At 48.2% G+C, this 7,202-nt stretch overlaps 1 pseudogene; it reads right to left on the bottom strand.

Annotated features, from left to right (window-relative positions):
• Positions 1-565: 565 nt before the first annotated feature.
• On the bottom strand, positions 566-2,847 carry LOC147336042 (uncharacterized; annotated as a pseudogene).
• Positions 2,848-7,202: the final 4,355 nt, after the last annotated feature.

The raw sequence follows: 7,202 nt of genomic DNA, 5'->3' as shown, positions 1-7,202 counted from the left end.
TCTCTCCCGCGCTGCTTCTGTGCTTTCAGTCAGTTGTCAAGTGGCTTTTATGAAAGTTTTTTAAAAGGCCAGAAAATATGAAATGCCAATCAGGTGAATTTGCATCAGATGGACTGCGCTGAATGAAGAAGCTTTTACCAAACTGAATGTCAAACTGAAAAATCTGTTATTAAAGCTCTTGTTTTTATTTTTACCGCTAGAGGGCAAACTCATTATGTCATCAAATGAAGACCTAATGACTTATTTTAGCATAGCAGCAAATCCAGCACTAATAGAACAGCAGAAATGCAAAGAGTGTCACGGTTTGCGGGGGCAAGCCGTGTGGAATATATATAGGACCAAAAGGCGGCAGCTCTGGTGCAGGTGAGTGTTTATTAACAACAAAAATGCAAACAACAAAGGCACTAGGAACATGAAACTGAAACCTAAACTGGGTAAACTAACAACACAAACCAAGAATGACGGTGCAGGGAGGTCCGGGGAAATACATACAGGGAGACCGAGGGGAAACAACACAGACGAACCAGCAACAACTAAGACAGAAGACACAACTAAAATACACTCAGAGAACACAGGGGGATTACATACAGGTGGGGACACAGCTGGGAGTAATTAACATGACGAGACTAGGGAGGCAAACTGAAAACACTCACATAAGACACAGACCTTCACAATAAAACAGGAACTTACACATGAAAGGACACAAACTAAGAAACGCGGACTAGATACAGGAACACACGGGCAGAACAGAGTAAACACTAACCAGAGGAAGAACAGAACCAAAATCACGAAGAGAAAACACAAAACGCTGGGTCAAAAGGACCCAGGATCATGACAGTACCCCCCCCTCAAAGGCTGGCTCCAGACAGCCCAACAAGAAACAGCCAGAAAAAACAGAAAACAACCCGACCAGGGCGGGCGGTGGGGGCCCAGGAAGGAGGGCTCGAAGCAAAACAAAACCGGAGCACCAGAAGGCCAAAAGACAAAAACAAAAAACGAGCCCAAAACCAAAAGAAACGAAGCACACCAAAACACAGGAAAAAACAGAGTCCAAAACAGAAGAGTTCAGGGGGCCGACAGCACAGGAGTCCAAAACAGTTCGGGGGGGCCGGCCAGGGGGCCGACAGCACAGGAGTCCAAAACAGTTCGGGGGGCCGACCGTGCGGACGGCAACGGCGGCGACGTGGATACAGTTCGGGAGGCCGGCCGTGCAGACGGCAACGGCGGCCACTCGGGCGATGGCGGTCCGGGGGCCGGCCGTGCGGAAGGCAACGGCGGCCACTCGGGCGATGGCGGTCCGGGGGCCGGCCGTGCGGAAGGCAGCGGCGGCCACTCGGGCGATGGCGGTCCGGGGGCCGGCCGCGCGGAAGGCAGCGGCGGCGCCCAAGTGTCAGGCGCACCGGCCGAGGCTTGGAGGGCACAGGACCAGGCGTAACAGAAGCACAGGCTGGACCAGGCGTAGCAGAAGCACAGGCGGATGCAGCTGGACCAGGCGTAGCAGAAGCAGAGGCCGCAGGACCAGGCGTAGCAGAAGACTCGGATGAGGCCGGACCAGACGAGGACGAAGACGAAGACGAGGCTGCAGCTGGACCAGACGAGGCTGCAGCTGGACCAGACGAGGCTGCAGCTGGCGATGGCTCTGAGGCTGCAGCTGGCGATGGCTCTGAGGCTGCAGCTGGCGATGGCTCTGAGGCTGCAGCTGGCGTAGCAGATGGTGGCTGGATGGGCTCCTCGGGCCCTCCAGCTGATGTGGCATGGTGCTGGTGCGGTTCTCCTGAACCCCCAGCTGACGAGGAAGGTTGCTGAACGGGCCCCTCGGACCCTCCAGCGGAGACAGGAGGCTGAACGGGCCCCTCGGACCCTCCAGCCGACGAGGCATGAGGCTGGTGTGGTTCTCCGGAACCACCAGCTGACGAGGAAGGCTGCTGGACGGGCTCCTCGGGCCCCCCAGCTGAAACAGGAGACAAAGGCCGGAGCGGTCCCTCGGACCCTCCAGCGGAAACAGGAAACAAAGGCCGGAGCAGTCCCTCGGACCCTCCAGCGGAGACAAGAGACGAAGGCCGGAGCAGTCCCTCGGGTGGTTGCTTAAACTCCAGGGGTCCAGAATCAGCTGAGGACTGGGACCTAGCCTCTGGGGAAGCCCTGGAGCGGCAAACTGTGCCAAAGGCGGCTGAACTACAAAAAGCACCTTGAGGTAAAATTATACTTTCTCCCTGCATGGAGTGAGTATGTGAGACCACTATTACTGGAGCCAGAGTTACGGGTAGCGGGGGCACTGGAGCTACTGGGGCCTGCGCTACAGGCGGCACTGGAGCTACTGGGGCCTGCGCTACAGGCGGCACTGGAGCTACTGGGGCCTGCGCTACAGGCGGCACTGGAGACTGAGCTGAGGGTGGCACTGGAGACTGAGCTGAGGGTGGCACTGGAGACTGAGCTGAGGGTGGCACTGGAGACTGAGCTGAGGGTGGCACTGGCTGCGGGGGAGCTAACTGGGCTGAGAGTGGCTGCGCGGGAGCTAACTGGGCTGAGAGTGGCTGCGGGGGAGGTGATATGCTGTTCACAAAGTCATCTGCCGCACAGAACACCGCCCCTGAATGAACAGTCATACAGTCCGCAAATGGAAAACAGTCCTCACTCACCACAGCCGGCGAATTAGAAGTCCGAACGTCCAGCTGTGGGGTGGCGCGCTTGCGGCGCGATCGGCGTCTCCTCCCCGCAGACGGCTCCGACGGGCCGGGCAAGATCACATCCGGCGAGTCGGGCAGCGAGGCAGGAGTGGCAGAGAGAAGGTGCGGTGTGAGCCGGAGAAAAGCCTGCATGGTCGGAGGAAGCGAGTCCAATAGCCATGGCAGGCCGGAAAAGAGCCGTTGCAGCCGGTCTTCTGGGGGATGTTCCAGCCATAGGCTGAGAAGGATCTCCACATTGTATGTGATGTCGTCCTGGAGCTCCTCGGACGGATTTACTGCCGCTGGGTCCATGGTGGCTGGTTCGTTCTGTCACGGTTTGCGGGGGCAAGCCGTGTGGAATATATATAGGACCAAAAGGCGGCAGCTCTGGTGCAGGTGAGTGTTTATTAACAACAAAAATGCAAACAACAAAGGCGCTAGGAACATGAAACTGAAACCTAAACTGGGTAAACTAACAACACAAACCAAGAATGACGGTGCAGGGAGACCGAGGGGAAACAACACAGACGAACCAGCAACAACTAAGACAGAAGACACAACTAAAATACACTCAGAGAACACAGGGGGATTACATACAGGTGGGGACACAGCTGGGAGTAATTAACATGACGAGACTAGGGAGGCAAACTGAAAACACTCACATAAGACACAGACCTTCACAATAAAACAGGAACTTACACATGAAAGGACACAAACTAAGAAACGCGGACTAGATACAGGAACACACGGGCAGAACAGAGTAAACACTAACCAGAGGAAGAACAGAACCAAAATCGAAGAGAAAACACAAAACGCTGGGTCAAAAGGACCCAGGATCATGACAAAGAGACTGCAATAGACTAGGTCTATGGCAGCGTAACTACGAGAGGATTCGGGGTCACCTGATCCAGCCTTACCTATATGCTTTATTAAAAAGAAACGCTTTAAGCCTAATCTTGAAAGTAGAAAGGGTGTCTGTCTCCCAAATCCAAATTGGGAGCTGGGTCCACAGAAGAGCTGAAGGCTCTGCCTCCCATTTTACTTCTAAATATCCCAGGAACCAAGCAAACCTGCCGTCTAAGAGCAAACTGCTCTCTCAGGGACTATGGTACTATGACGCCTTTAAGATATGGGGGGTGATTAGTCAAGACCTTATATGTGAGGAGAAAAACTTAAAATTTGCTTCTAGATTTAACAGGGAGCCAATTAAGAGAAGCCAAAATGGGAGAAATATAGTTTCTCTCTCTCCAGTCCCTGTCAGGACTCTCACCGCAGCATTTTGGATGTTTCTCCTTGTAACGCTTGGAATCAGCAAAATTTACAAAAATGAGTTAATGTTTTATTCAGTTTGTGTTGACAGAGATCAGAGTAGGGGATTGCTTCCCCATAGAGTCTACAGGACCACAGATTTCACCCCCGTGTGACCAGAATACCAATAACCTAGTAATAACCTAGATGTAACACTCCACAGGTGGGTGCTAGCACAGAAGGAGCACAGAAAGAGTTTTGTTCTCACTTGTTGTCACAAGTCAAGGAGACTCGGGAGCAGCAATATCCAGGACTATGACCAAGATCTTGACCTTGAGAACAATTTGGTTAAAGACCCATTAGGCATGTAAAATTCAGTGAGCTGTAAATGCTATAAATGCTGGCTTCACTTTTAGACCCACAAGGATATCATGTCCATCCATTCACTGCCTATCCCCAAATAAATATTAAACATTCACTTTAGTTCTGGTTTAATTCTTGACCTCATACACTGTATTCCTGGTGTCTTTCATTTTCTTTGTTTTACTTTTGTTATTGGGGTTAACAAAGATAAAACACACTGTGATGATACTGATCACAACCAGTATCTGCCTCCAGTGAGACCACACTAATACATCTTTTCCTCTTTCTTTAAATAGCTAAGCTACGTAAAAATGGTTTGCCAAGCACCATCTTTACTGCGAATACCACGTCTCTGTGTTTGGCAACATTTATATATAATAAGTTTATATAAAGCATTTACCTCATAACACAGGGTGACCAATAAGATTGGATTATGCTTCTTTTATCCCCACAATACCTGATCCAATAATGTTTGACAGTATTTGGACTTAATTCTTTTTAGTGATGCATTGCCCACCTACAGTGAATAGCTAGTGATCACATGACCTCCTATGTTAGAAGCTGTGACTCATCCAGAAAAGGCAAGCCATGAGCTAAACCAATAAGCTAAACCCTTTCACAGTAAAGACGCACATTTGTTGGTTTATTTATTTGTTTTCAACCAAAAATCGAATATCATTTGCACACATAAGCACAGTAATACCTTTACTATCACCTTTTGCCATATCATCATCACCTGTCAGTTGCATTGTACTGTATTATCTCGTCTACCTCTTCTAAAAGCTCGCTTCAGCTCTTTCAGCAGAATACAGCCAAACCAGAGTCAAACAATTTTTTTACTCTTTAATAATATGCTTGTTTTGTAAAGCATTAAAAATGGAAAAAATAAAATATACGCTACATGGAAAAAGGTTAAAACGACATCGTGTAGGTGACATGGTTACATGATATGTGTAAATGATGTGTATTCACCGAGCTGAGCAGACTGGCCTCATCAGCTCAGCGCAAGTGTCCGTCTGTTTGACTAATAGTCTCTATTTGTTTTTATCTGCCGGTATTCCCAGTTCCCCCATGATCCTCCCTCTCTTTCTTTCCCTCTTACGCTGTCCATCCATTTCTCATTTACTATGAATATCACAACAGCCATCCCTGAGGGGCCCTTCCAAGAAATTACACATTATCACCCTTCGCTTTGACACAGACGTGTTGGAGCATTTATCACACCTATCAGGATGCATCATCAACATATGATCGCGTCCGCTGTCTCTTGGGGTGGGCGGGGCTGCAGCTCATCCAAAACGCACATACGTGTACACAACACAGGCTGCCAAACATCCAGATGTATCTGTCAACTTTATGACACTCTCTATCACTCACGCACACACGGGCATGTCCTACTGATGCCACAAATCTTTTCTTCCTCGTGGGTTTCTCTTCCTACCGGCTTAGCATGGCTCCCCTGGGCTCAGTAGAACCCGATCCTGTTTAATTGAGTGTATCTCATCATTTGCAGCGGGGCCTCCCCTCGCTAATCAGTTTCAAGAGCTTCTTTTCTTACTACCACCTTCTGTGCCTAAGTGTTTGTGTTTTGAATAGATCTGGTGAGTGAAGTCAGGAGGATAAAAGCACCGATACCACTCATCTTTTTGACTCTGAATCTAAGAAAGTGTAAGTGAGAGAAAGAGGAGAATAATTGGCACACCTTGACAGGCAATAAGTGACTGAACTTGAGATAAAAGTGTTGCTACAGTCAGGAAGAGGTGGAGGGCTTTTATTCCTTTTTAAAGAAAGAAAGTAAACACACAAAACTTTAACAGTTTTATGTTACACCGTTCCTGTGGGACGGGCAGAGAGTTAGCGCCTCTCTGATTACTGTTAAATAGCACGTTCCTGGTGCATCAAGCTATTTTCTGGGGAATATCATTTTTAGATGCAGAGGAACAGGAGATGGACAAATCCCCTTTGCTATTACTAAGGCTGGAAGTTCAAATGCAGCTTGAAATGCTGTTTAGATCATGTTAACCTGCCTCCAGCTGCTGCTGCCTCTGAAAGCCGCTTTGGAACCCACCTCCAGCCCATGTTCTCACTTCGTGACGCATCCAGTGCTGCAGTCAATGATGCCTGCTCTATTTTGTGCTGCTGGGTGTTGTTTCTGGTCTCCCAATTTCATGCTTCCACACATGAGCGTGAAACTATGGCGATGTCCCGAAACAGAGCCGTGTATTATTTGGAGATCCACGCTTGGCTCTGTGTGTTTGTTTTGTTTGTACTGTAACATCTATTCTCACCACCTCTCACACCCATTAGTTAGCAGCATGTTCTTCTATATCTCTGGTTTAATGGTGGCTGCCAAACAGTGTCTAGGTGCGTTGCTGCCACCTTCTGATTGTAGCAGTGTACTGAAACTGGTAAAAACAAAAGACGGTATTGAGGGAAATAAATGCAAAAATCACTTGTTTTTTTAGGGGAAAATTTGTCCAAAATCAGTATCATCCATACTGTTGAATCAATTACATTTGGCCTTTGACTATGTTGCTACAAAATAAAGGGTTTTTCTTTTAACTTTTAATTAAGTTTCTCACAAAAAGCTGCATTCAGGTGCCGCTATAGCTCTCTTGGCTGAGAGGGACCTAGGTTTCGTTCTGCCCTGGACCTTTTCCCGTGTGTCATTCGTCCTTGCTATCTTCCTGTCAACTCTTTTCCTATCAATAAAGCCTAAAATGCTACATATATATAAAAAAGAAACACTGAATCAACTGGCTTCTTGTTTTAAACACAAGCTACAACTATTAAGCTAGTTGATCAGTATTAGCTTATTGTTACAGTTAACCTTTATTTAATCACATAAAGACACCCTGGAAGAATTCACATGACATAAAACAGAATAGGAAATAGGAAGCAGACAAATATGATAACCACAGTTTA

This window comes from Aulonocara sp. 'chitande type north' Nkhata Bay, linkage group LG3 (assembly GCF_057382095.1).
Source record: "Aulonocara sp. 'chitande type north' Nkhata Bay isolate Kocher_YH1m ecotype deep benthic linkage group LG3, A_spYH_male_GT1.1, whole genome shotgun sequence".
In the NCBI taxonomy this organism is placed as follows: Eukaryota; Metazoa; Chordata; class Actinopteri; order Cichliformes; family Cichlidae; genus Aulonocara; species Aulonocara sp. 'chitande type north' Nkhata Bay.
This window is presented reverse-complemented; position numbering and strand designations above follow the sequence as displayed.